Source organism: Nuphar pumila, chromosome 5, assembly GCF_984573655.1.
Source record: "Nuphar pumila chromosome 5, dmNupPumi1.hap1.1, whole genome shotgun sequence".
Taxonomy (NCBI): Eukaryota; Viridiplantae; Streptophyta; class Magnoliopsida; order Nymphaeales; family Nymphaeaceae; genus Nuphar; species Nuphar pumila.
The window spans coordinates 112067495-112081057 of record NC_143253.1 but is presented as its reverse complement, the minus strand read 5'-3'; positions in this window follow the sequence as shown (position 1 = coordinate 112081057).

The following is a 13563-nucleotide window of genomic DNA, read 5'->3' as shown; positions in this document are numbered from 1 at the left end:
TTCGCTGAAGGGTGGGGAGGGAGGGTTCAACATTGATTTCAGGCTCCCTTTCCTCGCAGAAAGGGAACCCGACGTTTGTGTTGCAGTTGTGGGCCCTACATAAACACATTGATGGCCTTGCATAAATAGTCCCTAAGGGTATGCTTGATGGCTTGTCCAAGGTTAGACGAAATGAACAAAAAAGACGAAACAAAACATTTGTTCTGTTCGTTTCGTAACAACTGTTCCAAGTCCAACGTTTGTTTGCATCGTACTCGAATGCTATGTTCCAAATGTCCGTTGTTTGATGACAATGTGCGGACAACTTGGACAGTCATGGATAATGGGTTGAATTACTTCATTTTGGATTGTATGATCCGATCCGTCCACCATTTTACATGTTTTAAGAAGTTTATTGTGTTTTTTTGCTCGGATATGGATCCAATTACGAAATTATATCTTAAATCATGAAATTTTCCCCAGAATATAGATTTGGAATTAGATTTTTGCCCCAAATAAGAATTTGGCATCAGCATTTACTACCATCGGATAAATACCTACAATTGGCTTTCTTCTTTGCTCCCTTGCATGATACCCATCAGGTGACAAGTTGAAATAGTAACCTTCCAATCTTGTCACTTTTTCTCACAGCTAAAAGGAATTATCATCCAACTATGATTTTTTTTAGGACAACCAAAATGTATGATTATGCCAACATTTGTTGTATTTCTCAAAACGATGTTGAACCACTGAGCTGTAGATATGTGCATTGTATGAAAATGATGTTGAACCACCGATGCCAGGTTCTGGATATGTATTTTTGAAAATGATTTTCGTATGATTATGCTAATATAGAATTATTGATTTGGATTTGGATTTTATTTTAGGGCATTGGGAGGATTTTATGCATTGCACATTGCCGATTGGATGAGATACCATAAAACACTTTGGCTTTGGCTTGTTGGAAGTGCAAATGTCTTCCCAAAAAGACTACTCTATGGCAACTGTTGATGTTGATGCAAAGGTCATGGAGTTGGTGGAGAAAGCATATGCAAGGGCAAGGCATATCATCACCACCTATATAGACATTATTCACAAACTTGCACCACTTATGATAGAAAAGGAGATGGTTGATGGGGAGAAATTCATGAGCCTCTTCATTAAAGGCAAGCCTGAGTTATGTGTCACTTGATTTGATGTAGATTTTGCCACATGGTTGTATTATATGTTTAGCTGTATTGAACAACATAAATGAAAAATTCAATGCATTAAGGGAACAAACATCCTTGTCTATATATTCTTTCAAAAATTTAATTTCAAATGACAATATGGTGATTGTTTGATAATTGCAAATTGATGCAAGTTACAATGGAGTGAAAAGAGAAAAACAATGGTTATTGTTGCTAGCTATGTGAAATTCTACCTCTCTGTCTCTCCTTTAGGCCAACAACTTCATTGAGCATATCTAATGCATCCTTGTCCATGTCAAGCTTGGCAAGGGCAACTGTTGGTATGTAGAAAGTAGTGGGCCACTTTGGGCACACACATTGTGCTTGCATTGCATCCTGTAGAGATGTAATGACCCTAACTCATACCCCTTGAAAATGCGATTTTTTTTTAAACCATTGCGAAAGTCTTCCCAGAAATCCAGGGCCTTTATAGTTCCACTCTCAATTGGATAAAACAACCAACCACAATAGAGCTTACACTTATCATCCCAACCCATAGCAATTCATTTTTTTATTAATCATGAAAGAAAGGGTACCTAACAATAATTGCAAAAGACATATCAGAGTTATTTTAATGACATAAAAGTAAATAAAGAAAAAGACTGAGTCACGTTGTCTTTCTGTGAAATGTCCAGTAAAAGTGTGACACCCATAACTCTATCAGAAGCTAGTCACTTCACTGGTCTCTTGCGGTTGCGAAAAAACACAAATAAAGGGTATCAGAAATCCAAAAAATTCTTCCTACGAATCTCTCTAATAAAATAAATGAGCATAAAGAACACAGATAAGATTCCATGCCATAATTCAGAAAAATACAATTATGATAATTACATAATTCAATTAAGTATTCATGCAACAAAGAACATTTATTAAGCATGAAGGAACATATAAGCAATAGCAGGAATCACTAATTAAGCAATACAACCATATGACATGTATTAGGGAACAATAATATGCATTCATCAACATTTAACAATTAAGAAAACATGTAAAATATGCATGTTCTAATGCATAGCAGGATTATGCATGATTTGTGTGTCATGCATGAACACTTTATTATCTTCCATTAAAGTTTTTCTTTCCATATGCATGCCTTATTAAATGCATATAATTTAAGTTTCTCTTTTTAATTTTCGTTGCCCGTGGATACACCAAATGAGTATAATTTTCTGAGGTCAAATTAGGTTCTCAGGGTATCTTAGCACACAAGTTGTATTTTATTTACTGGGTTCCAAACTTAGCCCTCGACCGAATCACCTTCGGAACATTAGACATCCACATCTAATGTCGGAACACTAAGGACCTCCATATCCAATAGTGTCACTTTCTTGGTATACCAAAACAACAACTGTGTCGAACACAACACCACCAGATAAAGTGGCAGGCTCTTCCTAAAACTGTGGCAAGAAAATAGAACCTCAAAATCGGGTTCAGGGGTCAAAGTATAGCACACAGAGTTTTGTATCCTCGTGGTCTCCTAAAACCGAATATCTAAGATTCTCATTCTTTCGATAGGAGATCCCAGAATGTATATTACACTATTTTTATTCATTATCTTTTTATTAAAAGCCAATTATTGAGTTTTTGCAATTCAGCATGCAAAAGCAAAGGCAAAAGCTCGCATCTACCCCTACGAGAACCATCACGGAACTCCCGCCCGTAGAAACACATGAAACAATGCAATAAAAATAAATGTGATTTTTTGCGATGCATTTAAAATACATAAAGGAAGAACAAACCAAAGCTCAAGGCCCACCAGACCCATGATGATTCATTTCGAACATTGATGCATCGTATGCAAAAATCATAACAATATGCAATTTATGCAACGATGCCAACATGATTCCAAATGCACATTTATTCATACCAATTTAACAATATGCACAAGCTACCACAGTCATATGCATGTGTTCACCATCCATGTGAAATTGCTTTCATATAATCACTTAACAGTTAACACACATGCATTCATGATTCATAAGTACATGAGAACATTTATGCAGGATTACAGATGCTAAACACACATCGATTTCATGTATGCACATGCACTTGAAACCAATCCTTAAATGCATGATAATTAAACATGTCCCATAAATGTAGACACATGAAACTTTTCATTCATAACATGTGTTAACATCAAAACACATGAACATAACCCGGATTTAGAAATTGAATTTTAGGGTTGCACACATTCATATCATGTATACACCTGTACTAAAACAAACTTTGCAATAACATGTTAACATGCATGCATTCATATCCAACATGCTAAATTCAAACTAAAGCATAAGGAGAACTTCATTCATCAGACTAAGTCCACCATACTTAGCAAAAATTCTGAAAAATAATCACATGACTAGGCAAGCCTCCATTAAAGAAACATATGGTAAATATTTTCAGGATTATACGTACATGTAGTTACAAATTAGGGGCTCAAATATGCAGGTTTAAACATATGTTCATATTCACATATGATTGTCAACCGATCAAGTATATGTGCATGATAAAAAATCTAACGTGAACCTTAAACCTATTTGTACATACCTATTCAACAATGCCTATTCATCCAATGTTTTCAATAAGCATGCCATTACATATATGTTTTCTGAAAAATATATGCATATAACATTATTTCCATGCCTATATGCATGCATATACACAACTCATATCAAAATCCACCATTGGAAATCGATATATAGCATAGGGGTCCCTCATAGGACCACTCATTTCATGAATAAAAATTCTGTTATACATGGACACAATTTTTTACTTCATGAAAAGAGGTCAAAATACGCAAAAAATCAGACATGGAGGACGATCCATGGATCATCCTCCATGCATTCAAAGGAAAACATACACATACATGTTTTTCTCATAGATTTCATCCAAGATATTACATGAAATCGAACCGGCGTTCGATTTATCACTTATTTTCAAAAAAGGAGACTCGTACCTTTGATAAAAATTGGAAAATAGAGAAGAATGATGGTGGAACAAGGGCTGTTGGAGAAGAGAAACCCTCTTCCTCTCTTTTCTCTACCTCAGAAGGTTGCGTCATCGCGCGTGCGTACGACTGTAGGCGATGTAGAACACAGGCTGCGAGGCACGAGTGAGATCCGTCAGATAAATCTGCAAACAAATAAAGGTGATAATTAACATACAAGAAGTTTTGACCGAGTCAAGGTTGACCCCATGCCGTGGAAGTAGGGGCGACATGTGTGGGCTCGGCAACCTAGCAAGCCCAGACCTGACCGGCTAACCCAAAGGCTGAGGTTAAGCAAACCCCTACCAGCTATACAACTATACCACTGGGATTCGAGCTTGCCAAGTCCCAACACAAGGTGACGTGCACTAACTGCTTCGAGCAGACAAGCAGAGTCCCTGTTGGTCCTACCGAAATGAGGGATCAGACAAAGACATTGCCCCTACCTGCCGACCAGAAAAGAGAGGCGGCAGGGGCATGCCCTTGCCTGCTGAAATTGGAGAGGCGATAAGGGGCAAGCCCCTGCCTGCTGAGAATAGAGAGGCGATAGGGGCGTCGCCCCTGCCAGCCAAAAACAGGAGGGCGACAGGAGCGAGCCCCTGCTTGCCAGCAACAGAAAGGGAGGATGCAGGGAGGGGCTTGACCCCTCCCCTACCAAAAAAAGGAGCACAGGGAGGGGGTTCGACCCCTCCCCTACCAAGAAGGGAACACAGGGAGAGAGGGGAGGCACAACAGAGGGCTTCGACCTCCTGCTAGCCTCCCGACGAATGCAAAGAGAGGGGAGCTGCGACAGGGGGTTGCCGGCCTCTCTGCAAACACAGAAGAAAGGGGGAAATCGTAGGGAGGGAAGAGAAAATAGAGGGAAAAAGAGAAGAAGACATAGGTAGAGAGATAGCAACTTACCTGCAAGGGCTGACGTTGCTGCTCAAAGGCGTTGTAGGGAGGGCGTCGTCGAGGTACACTAGACGGGAGGGAGATCGGTGGTGTTGTCGGTGAATCTCACAGGGAAGCGGAAGAGGGAAACGAGAGAGAAGGCGCATGCGAGAGGGCCTTTCGAGTGAGAGGCCCCTCACCCTTGCGTCTCGCTTTAAAGGCATGGGGAGGGCGACAGATCGGGAAACCCCAAAGGGGTTTCCCTTTTTAGCAGAGGGAGGAAGGGGGGAAAAGCGGCACAGGGGAGAAGGTTTTAAAGAAACCCTCGCCCCTCCCGATAACCCTAGCGGGTCCGGATCGGATCCGTATCCGACCCGGGTTCGAATTTTTTTTTTTATTTTATTTTCAAAAAATGCGGGTTTTACAAGAGAAGCATCAACGTTTTGCTGCCAAGCTCAACATTTTGGCAATGTATAATCCTGCAAGTTGTTTGACAAGATCCAATTTGTGGATGTCACTAGATGCTCAAAAACACATCACTAAAAGCCATGTGTGTTCTACTGTATCATGTGCAACAAGAAAGTGCCACTACCTGCTGCCAAATATTTGTCCACAATTGAGAATGTCTGTGCTATAATGACTGGAAGACTAAGGCAGGAAAACCAAAGCATGCTCAAAGTGTTCTGGTTGCATTACCAATCATTTAAGTGGCATATTGTCCTTTTTATTTGTAGGGGATCTGGATTTTTTCTTGGAATCAAATTTCAGATGTCCACAATAACAGTAAATAGCACATGAACTAGATTATACTTTGCTCTTACTATAAATTTAAATAACGGAGCAATTACACTTTCTTTTGAAAATGAATTTTACAACCTTACAGAAAAAAAAGAATGCAGCCTTTAGGCTCCATTGAGACCCCCCTGTTGAGTAAGAAAGCATCAACGCACCAAAACAACCAATCAAAATTGGGCATGTTCTTAGAAATTTTTTAACTGCTAATAAAAAGTTTTGTTTGAACCATTCAAAAATGAAAAAGAAAATATTATTGATCACATAAACGGCCACCAACAAAGCAAAAATGATTACAAGTGAAAAAAATCCCATTTAAAAAATGATGAAGCTTAGACCTTAATTGAAGATGTCGTCAGAGACCTTAATCAGTGGCAAACCCTCCTCGGCAGAGAGCTCCTCCTCCAGCCAGACGTGGTCGATCATGTCGTCGGGACTCCACCACCGCCTCACGAACTCCTCCCTCTTGCTTCACAGTTGCATGGAGCCGACAATTCTGAACATGATGTGCCTCAAAGAGAGCTCCTCCTCCTCCTCTGCCTCCCCACCACCATCGTCGTGGTGACCAACGCCACCAGGGGACACAGTTCGTCTGAGCCCACGTCGGGATGTCAGGGGAAGAAGTGAGAGCTGCCCTCCCATTGCTTCAGATGGTGCCAGCAGTGTCGTCGGTTGTCGCTGCCGAAGAAGACGAGGGAGGGCTAGGCACCAGTAGCGAGGAGGGTGAGGGAGACGGAGACGGCAACAGTTCGCTCGTTGTAGGGAAGGAGAAGAAGAAGGAGAGGGAGAGGGGGAGGATTCAGAAACGAGGTCTTGGATGGGTACGAAAGGAGGTGTCACAGGGAGAGAACGTGTCGGGCGAGAGAGGTGCACCCGTCGAGAATACTTAGTTCCTCCCATCCTTATTACTTTTATAACAGGGGGGAGGGTGGAACAAAAATAACAAAGGTTAATGGATGCACCATCCACTGCGTCCAATGTTTCTTAAAAAATATGTTCTTAATGTCTTTTTTATCCCGTGTGACCCCGTGTGACGCATGGGACGAGCTATCAAACATACCCTAAGAGACCACAAAGAGCAAACATAAAATCGCTTACCCAGGTAACATTGTACATGTGCGTGATTGTATGTAGTTGCTCAGTCATGGCATCGAAAGACACCCATGCACAGTCTGAATCAAGCAGGGGGCATTCGCTGCAAACGTCCTACTCCAAGAGCAATCACCCATACCACTGTTGGAAAAACGTGAAGGCCGAACCCAATTGGTGGATCGTTGGGAATCACCAAGAGTGTAGATTCTTCCACAGTCTGTCTCTTCTCTTTAGGATACTAGATTGCTTTTAGTTAGCTCATTTGCTTCACCTTCTACAATTTCAAATCCTCTCTACTTACATGTGAAGAGGGGCTGGACTGGTGTACACCTCTTGGGGAAATACCCCTTTTCATGGAGGGTTTCACCCTTTCAATAAGAAACTCTACAAGGAGATGCATCCAATGTTGATGGCCCTTCATCAAGGGTTGTCTTATGGTTACATAACCTTGAGGGAGGGAAGGAGAGAGAAAGAGGATGAGAATGGGTACAGGTCAAGTCAGGTCACCGTTTATTGGGATTCCAAGTTGGTGGGTATGATCCAGGTTATGAGGGAATAATAAGAGAAAGAAGAAGCAGATTATTCAGGCTCATGAGAGTGGGATAAGCTTAAAATGGGTGTAGTTGGTCACAGTGATACTAAAAAGACTTGGTTCAGTAGTGTAAATTAATCAGTTCTAAGTTAGATTTTTTTTTTGATAGGCAAGTTGGAGCTTGGCGACCCCCACCAGTTACACAACGTACCATTGGGTTTTGAACTTGCAACATCCCAACACATGGTGACCTGCACTAACCGCTCCTACCAAACAAGTGGAGCCCCCGCTGGTTAGTTCTACAGTGGAGTTATGGAACAATGTCTAGAGAGATAGAGAGAGGATTTGGTGGGTCGATAGGATCAAGTTGGGTTGTTGGGTCTGGCTAAGTAGGGAGTTGTAGGAAAGTGAGGGGTAGGTTAGCTGGGTGCACAAGTAGGTTTTGTTAGTAAGGTTTAGAGAGAGAGTCCAAAGAGCCAAGTCACTTATTCATTAATTAAAAGCCAAAGAAGCCTAGCTAGCTCATATATAGACTTGCAAGTCTTAGGCCACGTTTGAAAGAGAGAAAAACTCATAGGAAAAGAAAGTTTTTCCTATGAGAGTTTTTGATATGCGAAGTTTTTCAAAAGATTTTTTTTTTGCTTGTTTGTGTAGCATGAGAAAAACAAAGCAGGAAAATGTGAAAAAATCAGAGAGAGGAGGAGGAGGGTGGTGGTGGTGGTGATGGTGAGATGATAGGTGGGGAGTGTAAAAATACATTTTCTCTCCGTAAGAAATATTCTTCCATCTTTCATGGAGGAATGTTTCATATCAAAAAGTGTATTTAAAAAAAAAGTCTCTCATTTGAAAGGATCGAAAAATCTGTATGAATTTTTTTATTTTGCATCACTTTTTCTACATCTTTCTCTCTTCCAAACGTGCCCTTAGTGGTCCTTAATTGCCCTAGCTTGGTTGTGAAAACCCGATGCACATCCCACACTCCAACTAAGACCTTTCAATACCATTCATGACCTAAGATCTAAAAGATTTATAATAGCAAAAGCAAAGACTAACCTATGAATACTATTTAGGCTTAAATCATATTCAGAACATATGCCACAGGGACACGTCTCTTTGGGTGTGTCCCTGTCATCAGGGACACACCCAAAAGGACGTGTCCCTGTGGCATATGTTCTGATTAATGGCCATTATTTTAATATATTTTGATATTTTATTTAAAAACATTTTTTATCATTAAATATCAAAATAATATGTTTTTTATTGATTACAAATTGAAAATTTTCCATGGCCTCATGTCCTATTTTCTGAAAAATTTCCGAACTCGAGTCATGTGTCCTTGTGCCAATGAATCTTTGTGACATGGATCAAAACTTTAGCTGCATAACAAGCTGGGGAGTTCCTTGAATGGCCCGAGTGGCCGCACCTAGGCAAGCATGGCACAATGTGTGTGTGTATATATATATATATATATATATATATATATATATATATATATATATAGAGAGAGAGAGAGAGAGAGTGTCCAAGCTAAGGAAGTTCCAAAATGTCCAAACAACTTTCATAAATTAATTCTAGTTGTATTTTTTAGCAAATCTAAGTGCATGGATGTAATGTATATGGTAAAAAATCTAAGAACCAATACTTGAATAAATGTTTTTAGTGCATAAATAAGATTTTTATAGACCAAAAAAATTTCAACCATTGATTTTAGCACATTACAAAATTCTATGTGCACGTCAAAAAGACTTGATCCAAGTGCTGGTTTTTAGGTTTTTGACCATATAGACCGCATCCATGCACTTAGATTTGCATAAAAACTCATCTAGAATTCATCTCCCATAATAATTAGCTTCTTTTTTAGTTTCAGTAAATAGGCCCTTTTCTTCTTCTTTTTCTAGCTTAACTGGATAAGCGTAATTTTCTGATGTTTCATAATGAATTGAAGTGTTTGCTCCCATATTCTTCAGCTAGTATTCTGAGACCAAGTTCATGAACTCCATCGTTTTTCAGTTTTTTTTTTTGGTTCATTAGTGTGCGGCAAGTTGATCGATTCGTACATATAGTATTCAGGTTCATGAACTTCAAAGCATATATGACGTTGGAATTCAAGAACTTGATCAAGTTTCATGTATAATGTACAAGCTTGCTTATCCCCCTAGTAATTTACGTATTGATAATCCCAAACATTCTTATGATGATAACATTTATTAATTGTGTAAACAACCTTCCAAAATTAAGAAAAATGTATAGTTGCGCGAGCCGAGCTGGGCATGTCATGTACAAGCTCGGCTCGCTCAAGCAAGTATGTGTAATGGCTCGGCTTGAGCTTGGTCCGAGCCTGAACCACTGGTGTTCATGCTTGGCTCAAGCTTGGTCCAAGCTTGAACCATTGGTGTTCTGGCTCGACTCGTGTTGAGCCCGGGTTGAGCTCGTCCAGGCTCAGTGTTTTGCAGGATGCACACGGCCGAGCTCGGCATGTACAAGCTTGGCACACTTAAAAAAAAGATGTACAGGTTTATGCCAACATGCCTGAACTGAGACAAGTTGAACTTGTACATGTCAAGCCCAGGTCAGTGTTTCACACTAAGCACAATAGACTAAGTTAGTCCAGGCTCGGTTCGGGCTCCAGAGAGAGAGAGAGAGAGAGAGAGAGAGGCACAATGAGGGTTGTCAATTGGGCAGATGACCATGGATTTTTAGAAGATTTCCACTCCCACTGACCGGGACTCCATCGGGAGTTGGGGGAGCAATCGCTAATCGTTGGTTGCATTGTCGAAAATTGACATACCCCTCACCAATGAGTCCTATCAGTTGACGGCCATCCGATCGATTAATTCCTAACTCTCCTCCCACGACTGCACTGAAACCCTAACCATTAAGCCCCTTCCGAGCATGAAGAACAACACATAATGGGGAAAAGGAGAAGAGAGAGCCAAAAGAAATTCAACATTACCACTCATGAAGATCAACAAAATGTTGAACCCATGAACTGAACAAGAGCAAAAGCCAAAACAAATAAAGAAAGCAGAAGAGAAAAAGAACATCAGACAGATAAAACTGGCTCACGCAGGAGCCGCTTGCCCAGATTGCAGCAAAAGAGAGGTAGCGTTGGCAGGAGGGAGCGGAAGATCACTAAGATGCATATGCAAGATCGCATAAACATCTACCAAGATTTTATGCACCAGGTTTTGAATGTTAACCGAAATTTGATGAAAATGAGCATCGTTTTACGCCATCCAAACAAACCACCAAGAAGTAAGCAACCACGTCCGCCAGATGAACCTCCACCTCGTGCTATGCCTAATACAAACTAGGCCCAAGATCAGATCTAGCGTAAAGAACTCCTCCTTAACAAACACTTTTGAATGCCTCCAAATCCTGCTAAAGAGTTTCACAAATATTGGGCAAGACCAGAACAAGTGAAACATAGATTCTTCTGCAGCTTGACAAAGCACGCACCAACTCGGGAGCTGAATGCCCCACTTCTTTAAATTATTGTGGGTCTGGATCCTATCGTGCAAAATTAACCAAGCCAAGACTCGAGAACGAGGAGAAGGACCCTTCGCTGAAAGCACATTCTCGGGCAACCAATCAGCTCCTGGGGGGAGCAACGATCTATAGACTTTTGAGGTGAGGAACTCTCCGTTTGGCGCCAGCGCCCACTGCAACCACTGACCAAAATTTTTGGAGTCCTCAAAATGGTCTATAAAGCAGGTTAAAGCCCTCAACCATGATTTACGCAAGTGCGAGAGCACCAACCCCCGGGTTCCCAGACGAATCAGGATAAGAGCAAGAGCCCCATATTTAGCAAGAAGCAAACTAGCACAAGGGTTATCCAGTTTGTGGGCCAACCAACATTGCTTGGCGACAAGAACAATGCTTCGCAGTCTGGGCGCAAAAATGCCTAAACTATCCATACATCGTGGTAAGACTGCCGAACGCCAACCAATCAAGTGACGCTTACCCTTGAGTTGACACCCAAGACCATAGAAAACCTGTAAGCAAGCACATCAGTTGCTTCTTTACTCCCACAGGCATCACAAACATAGACATGAAAAATTCTGGAATAGTTGAAAGAACATGTCTGACTAAGGTTAGATGACCAGCGATGAAGAGATAAGACGACTACCACGAAAGCAATTTACGCTTCACTTTTTAAAGCGTCGGAGCTCATGCAACATAAGAGAGGTGCTTCACTTGTAACGGCAAGCCCATGTACATAATAGGCATGTTAGAAATAGTGCAATTAAAAATTCTCTTTCCAGCTGCAAGCATATTGGCATGAACATTGAACATGGTAATAGAGCATTTGGTCTCATTTAGAGAAAGCCCAGATAGGAAGAAGAAGAACTGAATGATAAGCTTGAACCTAAGCATCTGCTTAACATTTGCACAACAAAAAATGATCATATCATCAACATAAGTAAGAATATGACCCGAGAAGTCTGAAACCTGCAAAGGATCAATGAAACGCGATACCACAGCTCGCTTAAGCAAGACCACAAGACCCTCAACAACAACATTGAACAATAAAGGTGAGAAGGAGCACTATTGCCGCAAACCATGCACAGAATCAAAAGCTTTATGAAAGTCTAATTTAAGGACAAAGTAAGGTTGGCCGCTATGCTGCAAGGAATGAACAATCTCGGATGCCATGATGAACGAGTGTTGGACTCTCTTATTACGAATGAAGGCAAACTGAGAATCTGAAAAAATCTGGTTAGCCACTGACTCCAGCCTATTCGTCAAAACCTTGGCAAACATCCGATAGAGAGCACTCATAACTGAGATTGGGTAGAACCGAGAAATATTAGTGGCCTTATTATCTTTCGGAATGAGCGAAATAATAGCTACATGAAAATGATAAGGTAGTCTGGAGTTACGATAGAACTCATCAAACATGCTCAACACATCCGATTTAACATAGTCCCAAAAAATTCTAAAAAAGTTGACATGAAACCCGTCAATGTTAGGCACTTTCTAACTCGACAGATCATTAATGGTCCTAAAAATCTCATCATCAGAGAACCTCCTTTGCATAGATCTGTCTTGCTCATGCTAAATTGACCCAACTAGGACATTACCAAATACACCCTCCACAGTTATCAAAGCAGAATATAAATCCTTAAAATATAGCGAGACTGCCAGATTAACGTGTTGATTGAGATAGGAAACACCCACAATGGAGATAGAAGGAACGACCTTCCTCCTATGACGATGGGAAGCACATGAGTGAAAAAATTTAGTATTGCTATCACCAGCCGCAAGCCATTTCACCCTGGAGCATAGTTAATTCTAAAGACCTGACCTGGAGACTGTTGCAAATCAGAAAAAGAGCCAGGAGAAGACATAGATTGATACAATGCAGAAATCTCCTCATCCCATGCGACCATTTGCTAAATTTTCTCCACATTATGACTATGAAGCCATACTTTGATATTCTTAGCTAGACGAGAAAGCTTCTTTTGAATCTAGAGCGCCGCCCAATGCTCATCAACATGTTTATTCCAAGAATTAGCAATAACCGAGAGAAAATTTGGCTCTTGAAGCCACCATTCTTCAAACGCAAAGCACCTGGTGTGATGAAAGTCATCTCTCCAATGAGTGATGATCTGAGATTGAGGGAGAAAGCAACACACACTTAACGTCAGGAATGAGGTCCAATAAATTAGGGGTGACAAAGACCTTGTCAAGGACCCTACAACACGGTCGAGACTGTCTATTCGACCAAGAGAAGCGCTCCCTGGTTAAAGGAATAGGGTAGAGGAAATGTCGTTGAACAAAATCTTGAAAACCTCACATAAAGGGATTAGGAATAACGAGGTTATTAGAGTCATGAATAAATAGCAAACAATTGAAATCTCCCATAAGAAGGTGACACTTTGCGCTGGAAACAACAATCCTATCCAAATTATCCCAAAATGCGGGCCTCATGGCTACGAGATTAGGGCCATAAACAACAGAAACCACTACTCTTCTACCAACTGTCTGCAAATTGAAAGCAACAGACAGAGAGAAAAGACCCACATCCAGCTGAGATAAATTTAAAGACTGCTTTTCCAAGATAAGGATACCTCCTGCAT